At 43.1% G+C, this 12,814-nt stretch overlaps 1 protein-coding gene across 1 annotated transcript in view; it reads right to left on the reverse strand.

Moving 5' to 3' along the window:
- The window catches only part of LOC137439185 (putative voltage-dependent N-type calcium channel subunit alpha-1B), an 856,614-nt gene that overhangs the window by 370,815 nt on the left and 472,985 nt on the right, over positions 1-12,814 (reverse strand). The window lies entirely within an intron of this gene.

Raw genomic sequence — 12,814 nt, forward strand, 5'->3', positions numbered from 1 at the left:
CCTCTCTGCGTCAAACACCATGGTGACTATCAAATCTTCCAATTTTTTTTTTTTTTTTTTTAAAGTTGGGGAATTTTTTTTTTTTTTTTGTATACAACATCGAGGGTCGTGAAAGAGCGAACATTAATCACACAGAAAGACAAACAGACACATAAAACAAATAACATCGGGAGCGGTAGACAAGATGGGGAGAGAGGGGGAAGGACACAAACACAACATTTGAGAGCATTTGAGATCATTCGAGAGACATGGAGACATCGAGAGAACCGTGGGAGGGAGAGGGCTTTGGGGGGGAGGCATGGGAAGGGGGGGGGGGAGTGGGAGAGGTATAAAACATATGGACACTGCCAGGACTTCCAGGAAAGAAGTTGGAATTTCAAACAAGGTGGATCTGGGGTGAATTAGTGGGGGTAGAAAAGATCAAGGTTTTGGATGGGGGAAGATAAGAGATGGTGGTAAACAGCTGTTTTAAAGACCTGGAGGGAGGAGTGTGATTGAAGTGAGTGTGGGAGTTTGTTCTAGAGGCGGGAGAAAAGAGGAATGAAAGAGTGAAGGTGAGCAGAGAGCCGAGATTTCGGCAGTTTAACCATCAGAGGGTGGCTGGCAGATCTTGTGCGACCTGTAGGAATATTTGGGGAACAGAGCACAGAGAGAGCTGGGGGAGCAAGGCCGGAGAGGAGTCGGTGGAAGACAGAAAGACCACCTACCTGCCTGCGGTGAGTGAGTGAAAGGCCCTCAGAGATAGCATCATCGCCGGAGATTCCAATGATTCTGAAAGCTTTGGATTCAACAGCGTGAAGCCGAGCCAGGTGTGAGGCAGGAGCACCAGCCCATAGGGGAGAACAGTATTCCATTGAGCTGCGGATGAAAGCCTTGTATGTGGTGAATTGTTAGAAAAATTCCAAATTTGGGAATTTTGGGAATCTTAGGGAATTCTATCCCAGATGAATGTTATTAGGGAATTTAATCCCGGACGAGTGTTAGGGAATTTAATCACCAAAGACGAGCCACCAATTTCAATTTGGGCCAATTTTGGATGAGCCCCCAATATCTCAATCCCAGACGAGGATCCCAATTTCTCGGACGAGCCCCCAATTTCTGTTACGTGCTCCTCCCCGACCCCCTGGTCACGGTGTACCTCCGAGCCCCGAGAGGAGTCACGGCAGAAAAATGTGTTATTCTGTATGTCAAAGATCAATGGTGAAGCCACCCCAATTGTTACTCACAAACAAATATTGTATTAAGATCACACAAGAATAACAGTACAACAATAATAGTAATCAAAAGTACAATCAATATGTCCTATGATGGTACCATCAGTTTCGTAATATATAACTCACTGTGCTCCAAGTGAGTGAACCAAGAACATTCCCAATGTCTCTTATTCCCGGCTCCAAGCCAAAGTTGATTCGCTCCAGCGATTGTCAGATCGATGACCAATCGAGACCAGAATCCCGTTCGGATGGCAAGTACAGTCACACAGCCAAAGTTGCAAAAAGGTGCCCTCAAGGCGACTGGGAAATCCAAAGGCGCCCTCCAGGCGACTGGGAAATCACACCCCCGCGTATGGACTTTCACAGCTCACAGTCGGCGAACCGCAAATTAATCTTCAAAAGCCAAGGTGCACACACACACACCAGATACGTCTGAAAGCGGTGAAAACGGCTGACGAAGCAAAGAAACCTTGCTCGACGCGCAAAGCGCGCGAGTCAAAATGGCCGGCGGCCCGGTCTCGAGACGTAACGGCCCTTCGATGATTCTCTTCGGAATCCACCGCCAAAAACCTGACACGCAGGTTGATCGGTCACAGCGATGACAACTCTGTCGCAGGAATCCCTTTCCCGGGAAACCCGAAGCTTCGCTAGTGACTCCCGTTCGACAACGTTCGCTTCAGAACTCGGAGCAGCTCGGCTTTCTTGTCGAACTCCCTCGCTCCGCCTTCTTTTTCTCCTCTTCCTCTTCGTCGTCCGGTTCCCGATCCGGTTTCCTGTTTCTTTTTAACATGAACTTTTTCACCTTTTGAAAACAGTTCATACACAATAAACCTTTTGAAAACAATAATAGTACATGGAACCATAAATGTTTACAGTGGATGAAAACCGCCACAACGGAAGTGACGAATCTGTAACATATAAGTGTTAAGATATAAAAGCGTTAAGCAATAAAATTAATGTTGTTTAGTAATAAAACAACCTTAGTCAGTGGCAAGTTGGTAATGAGTAATAAAATTGCAATGGTCTTAACATCCAGAGCATGACCTTGACCTTCCATCAAAGCAATCATATAGGCAAAGTATAATTTACTAGGCTCCGGGCCAGGTATGGTCCATCTGCACCCCCCCCACAACTCTCCGACCCTGGGTTTTTCTGAACCATTGGGGTGTCCTGGGGTGGAAATCAACTGGTAACAGTAAATAAACTTGGACTCACTACCCATTTGGTACCTATATTGGATGGTACCCTCAAAACAGCATATTTTTAAATCCGCGTTGCGCCATATTCGACACACGTGTTCTTTTGGTATTTGTGCCTGCTAATATTAACTCAGAATAAAAAGTTATATACCAAAAGAAAGCTGTTCATCTACTGATCATCATAGAATATTGACACATTACTTATAATGGTACCTTAATGGTCATAACTAGTGCTGAATAGCAGTACCCCACTTTAACGTAACATAATTCGGTATCGACCGTACTATTTCATCTTACACACATAATATGAACACATTACACCTGATATGCTTACATATATATTTTATTGGCTTTCTCCTGTATATCAGCTTTAATTTGATACCAGATACATCCCCATAGCTTCAATTCTCTTTTTTATACAGCGTGTCAAAGATACTACCTGTTTCGCGGGAACCATGAATCATATAATCTCGGTAACAGTCTTTGTCTATATTCAAAAGAACTGCCTATTACACTTATAAATGTCATTCATAATCGAATATCATAATCATACTGCCATCTTATTAACATATTAAACAAGAAAAACTTGTTTATTAATCACAGTAGTTTTTAATATCATCATATTAATATTCATACACTGGGTCAAACACCTTCCACAGAACAGTAACAATGTAATGCTCGAATATTTACTGTAAAAGTAAAAATATTTCTTATTTGAAACTAAATTTTAACATCCCATTGAAAAAATTTTTAGTATCGAATATTTTGATGATAAACCAAACATTATTGCTCAACAACAGATATCATAATAATATTAACAGTCAGTTTTATCCCTACAATTACATATGTATGTCGTACACTCAGTTAACCACATTATATCATATAATACAAGTATCCACTCTCAAAAGAACACAAACAAACAATTGCATTTTGTTAATTATCAACAAAAGTCAAACACTGCATGAGTGCAGTCAAGTTGGCTTGCTTGCACGAATGGCATATGTCCATCATGATCAGTCATCGTCACTGTCACTTTCATCGGTATCACTGTACAAAACACGATCCATATCATCAGGTGTTTCATCACCTGATTCATCATCACTCTCATCGTCGTCTGACATGACCTGAGCTATATCAGCCAGCTCACGCGGAAGCATGTCTCCATCATACCAGAGAGGATCCAGGCAGCCTTTCTCCTCTTCCCAGCCATGGCCTGGACTTGCTTTGGGAATCCTTGGTCGAGGAACGTGAGCTCTCTTCCAAATTCCCACTTGGTGGTTGACCCTTCGGATGTGCTGTGTGAGGCTCCTCATACATGGTGGAATATTGGCCATGTCTACATTGCCTGAGGGTAGGTGACGATTCTCCTTGGCACATAGCTCATTTATTCTCAGGAGTCGCAGATCATCAACGTGTGATACCTTTCCTCTTCCATACATGGCACATGTGAAGCTGTCTAGTTGATTGTTCAGCTCTTCTGGCACATCCCACGTATCTCCAAGCTTGTTGAGAATAGGGATGTATTGCGGCAGACGAAGCAGCGTTTTAACAGGTTTGATTTTTCCAATCCCTCGGAAAGCGCTAGTGCTGTCACAACCGCTGTAGGCGTGAAGTGCCATAAGAGCAGTACTCTTCTCTTGGCCGAAGTCTGCTGCGAGTTTACTGACGTTTATTAGCCTCTGCTTGTTTCCTGTGCCTGTGTCAAACAGTATCTTTATGTCGTTTATCGATGCGGCGTAGTGCAGTAAGATGAAGAATACATCCGAGTCTGGGCTCTTCACTCGAACAAACTCATATTTCTGGCTCCTGGCGTAGTTTACGTATAATATCACGCGCGAGTCTGTTTCTTCTTGAGACGATTCCAGCTGAGGCAACTCTTTGGCATTTGTTGTCTGACCATCTGTGGATGTGAGTTGGTATGCCTTCCCTTCACATATCAAGATCACTTTTCGACCATGGCACCGAGAAGCATACTGGTCACTGTTCCAGAGCCTGAGTAGCAGTCGGATGAACTGGATTTTATTCTCGTCGTTCGAGAGAAACATTTTCCAATCTTGCGGTTTCTTTGTAGCTTCTCCTTTTAGAATCAACTTTTCTCCACAGCCGCGACGTCGCCTCTCCATCGACTTCACTGATCCAGGTAGGTATTGATCTGTGCTGAACACCACATCTCCTGTCTTACTGATGATGTCAAAGACCTTGGAACAGATCTGGCTGAAGTTGTTAGGAATGTCTTTTAGATAGTAGAAGGTGGCATTTCCGTCATACACTGTCAGGGTGACCCTTGCCTGTGGTACAGTGATGTCAGTACAGTCCTTGGTCAGGAGCTGGAATGCCTTTGCCTTGTCTGTCTTTGCTAGGTACCCATCTCCGGTCGCCAAGCTGTATGGTACTGGAGTTAATGGGTATGACATCAGTTCCTTTAGGTCAAGTTGTAGCCCTTGATTTTGCGATTTCAGCAAAAGCTGAAATGCAACGTTTCCCTGGTGCTTGAACTGGGTGACTTTGTTCTTTGATGTCTTGGTCTTGGAACTTTTGTTCATGTTGTTCAGAGTTTTGAGATTGAGTCGTTTTACTGGTTCAAAAAAATCTTCGCCAGTTTTCAGTCGGACCTCAACAAATTTATCATGAGCTTGTTGACCGATGGCTTCAGCCTTCAGAACATCTGCAGCAACATCATCAGAGGCTGCACCGCCTGACGATAGAATCAACAGCTGGTCCTTTGTGTCTACCGTGAATGGATTCAGGAAACTGCATACCGCATCCATGGTCTTCTTCACCAACCTCTCTCCTTTTCTCACCTCTCTGGGACGTACATCACGATGCTTAGTGTCCTGTCCGCTGTCTGTCATGTGAGCCATACCAAGACATGCATCAACGTAGAGAGACCTTTCGTGAAGGGTGCGGACCCACCTCTGATATGCCTGGTAATTGGTGAGTAGTCCAGATATACCTGCACCAGCACCACCATGAGACTTTGCATGTCTCATGAAGGTTTCCTCCATTGTCTTGTCAACAGCACAGCGATTCCCAGGGATAAAGGAGCGAGCAACACTGATTGCTCCTCGTCGAATGAGGGTCAAAGCTCCCGGGTGCGAGCTATCTACGTTGGCTAAGAAGATGGAGAAATACGACAAATACCTGGCGTAGTTTTGGCCACCGAAGCTGAAGAAGAGGGGAGTCATACCGTTGATGGACGCAACATACAAGACAAAGTTGTTAGTCTTTACAGCTTCAAGGAGTGAGAGGACTAGACGTACATGGTCCATGTACGACACCCAGAGCTCAGCAGTTTTCCCCAATCGTCCCTTTGCTACACTCTGTCGAAATGTATCATAGTTATCTATGACCTTCATGATGAGTTCATCCGTCGAGACAGCTTCTAAGGTCATTTGACTGGGGGATTCAACAAGATCTTGCAGTCTTCTAGTTGAGTCATCAGGGAGGGACGCGAACAGGTCATCAGCATTAGTTTCGTTGAGGTATTCCGCCAAGAGAAGCCTCTCCAAGCATTCCAGCATAAGTTTATGACAGTGTAACGCTCTGTCATAATTCTTTCCCGACATCACACCTGTGATAGATCCACTACCGATCAATCCTGCTTCCAGGAGGATATCTGACAGACCAGACCCAGCCATCTTCTTACCCATCATTTTCATGTAAGCACAAACAAGGTGGAAGGTGCCTATTAGAATGATGTGACTTTCGTACTTGTCGGGGGAGTTCCATACTAGGGGGAATGCCTTCATGCATACCCCCAAATCGAATGTGGTAATGACATAAGGCTGGCCAACTTCTCTGGTGGCCTCTTCAGCAGCACGCAAGCATTCCTGGACAGTTTTGTACTCGGTAATTGGTTGATTGATGACGGGATAGTAGTCTATCGTTGTGAGCTTCTTTGGTATTTCACCTGTCTCTGAGATGAAACCGGTCCAACCAGGAACTTGTTGTTGTGTTTCTGCCTTGAGACGGATCATGATCCATAGAGTCTGGAGTTTGGTCGATGTTCCTCTTTCTCCTACAGATCCTGGATATTGAAGCTGTTTTACTTGAAGTTTCGGGCTTTGTCTTTTGGTCACATAGCAGTCAGGTAATATGGTTGCTTCCGTCAACTGCAGAGAACGCCGTTTGGTCCTAACTTGAGTTGGCCTTGCTGGACCAGATGCGGCATGATCATCACTGACTTCTTGCATCATGATCCCGTGTGCTGTATGAACAGAACCTTTTCCTGTCAGATCATTCACCAATGAGTCGAAATTGTCAAACTCCGAGTGGAAGACAGACGGCTCTCGTGGTGACCTGATGATTTGGTTGGAGAGTTGTGTCGATGACTTCATCACTGATTCGGCCAGTGCAGTCTCCAATTCAAGTGAAAATGAATAACTCTCACAGTGTCCCATTCTATTAAGAAGGGTTATGAGCTTTTCACTTCTGTATAGATGTCTCAGGGACGTGCACATGATGATGTGTTTTGGAAGCTTCCAAGAGCCTTTGGTGGCAGCGCGACAGATATCTTGGCCGATTGATTGAACTAATCGCTGGCTTCGTTGTGACCTTGCTGATGTTGTTCCAGTTATGATGTAGCATAGCAGCTTCTTGAGTGAATCTGGTATAACATCGTCCATTTGTTGGAGATCAGAAGGACTTGGTGGCCATTTCAGTTCTGGGGCATTCGAGAAATCATCCAGAATTGACAGTCGTAAATGGCTACCTGCACTCTCAATCATATCTCTTGATCCCAATTTGAAGGCTTGTTTCACTGCTGTCTGGACGTCAATTGCAGTGCTGAATATTATGTAGGACTTTCCCAGATCACAGAATGATAGTCTCTCCCTGAAAGGCTCGTGGTTTTCAAGCTTCAGTTTTAGTTTGCTGGCTCGGTAGTCAGGATTCGCATATTTGCTGGTTTGCAGGTTAATGACATACATTTGCCTCAGGTCGGATAGTTTCATTATCTTCTTGGCCATTAACACATCCCTTTCAATGGCATCACATACCACATCGAATGCCTGTCTGTGGGCTTCTTCTAATTCTCCTTGATGGTGCTGTGCCTCTTCGTCAGTACGGCGCCATTTCTCTGGCTTTTGCATATATTTCATACGGCAAGTTTTGTGGAACTTTGCCTCAGAGGCAAAAAGATCATGGCCTCGGATCCTCATTAAGAGCGTTTCATCTTGCTTCATTTCAGCCATCTCCAGTACCGGCTTCCAGCCTTCATACTCGAACTGGCTCATCCCCTGGGTAGTCCAACTGCCATGCACTTTCACTTTTTTACGACTTTCCGAAGAACAGAAGATACAGTCTGGCTTAAATATGATCTTGTCACCAGAACTAGTATGGGCCATCCGCTGAGTTGTGGCACCAGTTGTTTCAGATGTACCTGCAGTAGGAGGGTTCAGTCTGTCTAAGTTCATCGTGAAACGCTTGTAACACTCCCAGTGGAAACCATGGTGTTCGGCCAGAGATTCAGGGACCAAATCACATGTGTCCTTCATCATATGCGGAGACTGTGGGGGTTGTGCAAGGCGTCTTTCTTTGACCTCCTGCAGCTTGGCCAATTTCTTCTCAGAATTTTTGAGTCCAGATAACAAGTGCAACTCTCCATAGCTCAGTCCCTTTACATGAGTTATGCACACAATGGGTGGTTGTTCACTCTCACGTGTACGTTTCGCTCGCGCCGGATGTTCCATATTAGCGTTGTTACTTCACCTGCAAAACACATCAAAATATTGGTAAGTACCAAGCTGAATAATTATTATAAATTGCATCTTAATTATAAAAAATATCTTATATTGCATACTTAACTATGTAAAAAAAGGTGTTTAACTTAACTAATTGACTCGTTCTGTCGCTGTAAGAGACACTTAAATAACATAATTGTACAATCTGATGATCTCAATTTACGCAGGATACAAACATGGAAGGATCTGCATGCCATTTTCGTCAAAATTCCTGCAATAAACTACAGTGATACATCAATACAACAATATATTAAGTAACACATATTAACAATACATAGATTTTGTCATGTGTCCAACATATATGTACATGATATACGTGGCAGCATTTGTAAATTGACAAATGCAGCATCGCCTACAATATCACCCCATACCGGTAGTATCTTTGACACGCTGTATAAAAAAGAGAATTGAAGCTATGGGGATGTATCTGGTATCAAATTAAAGCTGATATACAGGAGAAAGCCAATAAAATATATATGTAAGCATATCAGGTGTAATGTGTTCATATTATGTGTGTAAGATGAAATAGTACGGTCGATACCGAATTATGTTACGTTAAAGTGGGGTACTGCTATTCAGCACTAGTTATGACCATTAAGGTACCATTATAAGTAATGTGTCAATATTCTATGATGATCAGTAGATGAACAGCTTTCTTTTGGTATATAACTTTTTATTCTGAGTTAATATTAGCAGGCACAAATACCAAAAGAACACGTGTGTCGAATATGGCGCAACGCGGATTTAAAAATATGCTGTTTTGAGGGTACCATCCAATATAGGTACCAAATGGGTAGTGAGTCCAAGTTTATTTACTGTTACCAGTTGATTTCCACCCCAGGACACCCCAATGGTTCAGAAAAACCCAGGGTCGAAGAGTTGTGGGGGGGGTGCAGATGGACCATACCTGGCCCGGAGCCTATACATCATAAACTTTTAAATAGTGAGTTATACTTGATAGTCTGCTTCTCGATGTGTGTAAAACTGCGATTTTGGTCGTTTTTTGTGATTTCTGACCTTGACCTTGACCTTAGCATGTGACGTTGGCCTTCAATCATGAAAATGATGTCACAAATGGATTCCCCACACCCAAAACCCATAAAACAAGGTATTACACATACTTCTATGGTGAGTGGTTCAAAATTCATATTTTCAATATGGCTACGCAGCCGGTTCCGAAGAAGCACCTGTGTGATTTTTTTTAAAGGTAAATGGTCCAATAACTCAAATCAAGTTTCAAAATCTCTTGCGGATGAGTTGTATATGGGGTTATGAGTAGGGCCTGGACTATGTTTACCCAGTTCGATCCGTTCTCCCTTTAAGACCCTTTCGACACTTTAGACCCCTTCACCCATTAGATGTTTTATGCCTTTTAGACCCATTTTTAGACCCCGAAAATCTCTAGACCCCCAGGCACTTTAGACCCTTCACACCCCTTAAGTCTCTTTACTCCCTTTAGACCCCTTCAACCTGAACACCATTTAGACCTCATTCACACCTCAGACCCTTTAGACATGTTAGATAGCTTAGACCCCTTTAGACTGCTTGGATGCTTGGCCATTTAGAGCTTTAAACCCTTCAGACCACTTAAACATTTTTAGACACTTTCGATCCTTTTAGATGCCTTTACACCCCCTTAGACCCTAACTACTATTGGAATGTACCCTTTAGACCAGCATTTCCCAACCTGGGGAAAATTCCCCCTGGGGGGAAATTTTAGGATTCCAGGGGGAAAACTTAATCCAAGGGAAATACAATATTAGCATTCGTGCAATATTGTGCTTTAGTGAATAAATCTCAAATCTTTAATTCTTTTGTTCTTCGACGTTTTACATAACATAAACATTTATAACATCGTCGGTAAATAAAAATTTATATACAATAAATTTTTTGAATAAAATTTATATGTGTGAGTGTGTATGTGTCTCTGTGTGTGTGTAGGTTTGTATGTGTGTGTAGGAGTGTGTGTGTGGGTGTGTGTGTGTTGCTATATTTTTATGTTATTTATGATGTTATTTATGTTATTAAGCGAATAAATTTTGTGTTTTGGCTACTTTTTTTCCTTGTTCATATATATCAGTCACTATGCGACCTTCATATCATCAGTGGAGAACCGCCAGCAAGGTGTCCCATACAGCTGCTGCTGCACCTTGCTGGGAGCGATACGCACCGCCTGCCACGCGGTGACGTTATCTCTGGTATCCACTCATCATATGGAGTCGACCTGGTTGCGGTTGGGATGTTCGGTTCTCCACTGATGATATGAAGGTCGCATAGTGACTGATATAAAAACCGAAAGGGTCACAGAGTTACAAGTGTATGGAAAGCCTCACTGCGTTGCCCTGATGAAGCCCCAACAAGGGCGAAACCAGGTCGGTAACTGTGAGTTTTGCATGCACTTGTGACAGTATCTGTATTTATAATCCGTAATGACGCACTGCTAGATGGTTCCTCTGGAACTTTGCAGGCAAGGCGGACGTGCATGGCGATGACGTCATGTTGTCCGCTCATTAGGTTGGAGAACCAGATTACAGATACCATTATATATATATATATATATATATATATATATATATATATATATATATATATATATATATATATATATATATATATATATATATACATACATACATACATATATATACAGTCACGTGAAAAAGTAAGTGCACCCCATGTAAACTTTTGACTTTTTCAACATATTTCAACATACAGCTATTTGATCTTCATTTCAACAATATTGAAAGATAAAGGTGATATAATATAACAAATATCATGAAACATTTACATTTTGTAGTCCATTGTATAATTTAAATAAACATAAATGCAAATTTCGCATGTGGAAAAAGTAAGTTACACCCCTACATTTATCACTACTTCAAATACCTAAAATTTGAGTCAGGTGCACCAGCTCAGGTGCAAATGATTAGAACATCGTTAGAGAGGATCTTGGAGGAACCTGTCTTATTTAAACCTCAGACATTTAGTTTAGTTTGCTTTTTGTTGTTGAAGTGTGTGGCATCACCATGCCTCGATCAAAAGAGCTTTCTGAGGCCTTCAGAAAGAAGGTTATAGATGCCTACGAGTCTGGGAAGGGATATAAAAAGATGTCCAAACAATTTGAAATCAATCATTCAACTGTCTGGAAGATCATCTACAAGTGGAGAAGATTCCAAACAACTGCCAACTTGTTCAAGCCAGGCCGCCCCAGCAAGTTCACCCCGAGAGCAGACCGCAAGATGCTGAAAGAAGTCTCTAAGAACCCCAGAATGTCATCACGGGACCTACAGGTAGCTCTTGCCACTGTTTATGTCAAAGTGCACGAGTCTACCATTAGAAAGAGGCTGCACAAATTTGATGTACATGGGGGGTGTGCCAGGAGGAAACTTTTGCTGTCCAGAAAGAACTTCAGGGCAAGCCTAAAGTTTGCCAATGAACACCTCGGCAAAGACCAGCACTTCTGGAACAATGTTCTCTGGACAGATGAGTCAAAGGCAGAGCTATTTGGCCACAGTACCAGAAGACATGTTTGGCGATAACCAAAGACAGCATTTGACCACAAGAACCTGATACCAACTGTAAAGCATGGTGGTGGAAATATTATGGTTTGGGGCAGCTTTGCTGCATCAGGGCCTGGGCAGATCACCATCATAGAATCCACTATAAATTCTTCATTGTACCAGAGGGTGCTTGAGGATAATGTGAGGCCATCTGTCGGAGAGTTGAAGCTCAAGCGAAGGTGGACCTTGCAACATGACAATGACCCTAACCATACCAGTAAATCCACCAAGGAATGGCTGAAAAGAAAGAAATGGAGGGTTCTGGAATGGCCAAGTCAAAGCCCGGATCTAAATCCCATCGAGATGTTGTGGGGGGATTTGAAACGAGCTGTGCATGCAAGAAACTCCTCAAACATCGCACAGCTGAAATAATTCTGCATGGAGGAGTGGGCAAAAATTTCTCCCAGTCGATGTCAGAGACTGGTACAGTTGTACACAGTTATAAGAAACGCCTACTTGAGGTTGTTTCTGCCAAAGGGGGCAATACCACCTATTCGAGCCAAGGGTGTAATTTCTTACTTTTTTCGGTTTCTGAGGTTTGGGACATGGAATGTAGGGACAATGACAGGGAGATCAGGAGAAGTGGTGGAAGTATTGGTCAGAAGAAGAGTGGACATATGTTGTGTGCAAGAGACGAGATGGAAGGGAAGTGGTGTGACAATGGTGAAGGGTAGGCAGGGACAGAAATACAAGTTTGTGTGGCAAGGGTGCCTGGAGGGCGAGAATGGTGTTGGTGTCCTGTTTTCTGAGGAGTTTGTAGACAGTGTGGTGAGTGTGACGAGAGTGGGTGATAGGTTGATGATGGTGAAAATGATGATTGGAAAGCTCTTGGTGAACGTCATCTCGGGATATGCTCCGCAGGTTGGTCGGAGCGATGAAGAGAAGGACAAGTTCTGGTGTGTGATAGAGAAGCTGATGGAAAACGTGAAAGATGAGGAAGTTCTGACAAATCTGACACTGACAAAATCCTGACAAATCCTGACAAATCCTGAAGAAAATCCTGACAAATCTCACACTCTTACTATGTCTCTCCGAAAAGATCGACTGGACAACCCTCCCATCTACTTTCTCAACAATCCTCTCCAAGAAGTTCTGTCGCT

This window comes from Myxine glutinosa, chromosome 13 (assembly GCF_964187855.1).
Source record: "Myxine glutinosa chromosome 13, kmMyxGlut1.1, whole genome shotgun sequence".
In the NCBI taxonomy this organism is placed as follows: Eukaryota; Metazoa; Chordata; class Myxini; order Myxiniformes; family Myxinidae; genus Myxine; species Myxine glutinosa.